Raw genomic sequence first — 1090 nt, forward strand, 5'->3', positions numbered from 1 at the left:
GAAGATCACATTTCACACCTTACAATTATAACAACCTGGTTTCAGTTGATGCCAACTTCAGAAATGTACAGACGCTATATCACACCAATCTACTACATCTTTATTTATCAAGTGTTTTTAATATAAATATACATTTTCTATGCATTTGTCATTACAAAGCATGAAGAAAGTAGCAAGTAGAATGGCCAAGCAAAACTACCTGAAAACTTGTCCTTATTCTTGATCATGCAAATACTTCTGATGGAGATCTTTCTGTATGACTTCCAGTTACTGTCCCTTGTTCCTTCTTTTCCACCTGAAACAGCCGCTAGCACTTCTTATAGGTTGCAAACTCGCTCAACTTTTGTTCATCTAGGAATGTCTTAATTTTGCCCTCATTCTTGACTATTTTGCCATTTATAAGATTCTTGGTTGACAGTTCTTTTCAGCAATTTAAACATGTCATTCCATTCTTTTTCTGTCCTCCAAGGTTTCTGAGGAGAAATCGTCAATCTTATTGAGTTCTCTTTTTAGTTTGTTTGTATTTTAATCATTTTTATTTGGGGCTCTTATCACTCTTGTAACAATCCATTTATCAACTGTATCAAGCACATTTGTACATATGTTGCCATCATTTTCAAAACATTTTCTTTTTACTTGAGCCCTTGGTATCAGCTCCTCTTTTTTCAGTGCCCCGCCTTGTGAACGCTTGATAAATTATCATTATTGTTTTCATATCTTTGAGTTCTTTTGTATGTCAGTCACATTCTCTCCTCTCACCAAATCCAGGATTCTTTCTTTATAATCAATTTTTAAAAAGTTGATTATAAAGGGTCTTTGCATAGAGCTCTTTGGGCTTATACTACTTGAAGTTAGTGGAGCATCTTAAATATTCATGTCCTTTGACAAATTTTAGAAAGTTTTCTGCAATTATGTTTTTTCTAATATTCTGTCCCTTTACTTCTCATGTCCCTTTAGAATTTTTATCTTGATGCCTGTACGTCCATGAGCAGTCTTCTGTTGCTTCTCTCGGTCATCTTAATTTCTATTCCTTTCCTAGCTTGCTGATTCTTTTCTTTTTTGAGATAAAATCTGTTATTAAATCTTTTTT

At 33.6% G+C, this 1090-nt stretch overlaps 1 protein-coding gene across 1 annotated transcript in view; it reads right to left on the minus strand.

Annotated features, from left to right (window-relative positions):
• EQTN (equatorin) overlaps positions 1–1090 on the minus strand; it is a 24234-nt gene that overhangs the window by 8724 nt on the left and 14420 nt on the right. The gene's annotated exons all lie outside the window — the stretch shown is intronic.

This window comes from Echinops telfairi, unplaced genomic scaffold (genome assembly GCF_000313985.2).
Source record: "Echinops telfairi isolate 266 unplaced genomic scaffold, ASM31398v2 ScPeMD7_25;HRSCAF=90, whole genome shotgun sequence".
Taxonomy (NCBI): Eukaryota; Metazoa; Chordata; class Mammalia; order Afrosoricida; family Tenrecidae; genus Echinops; species Echinops telfairi.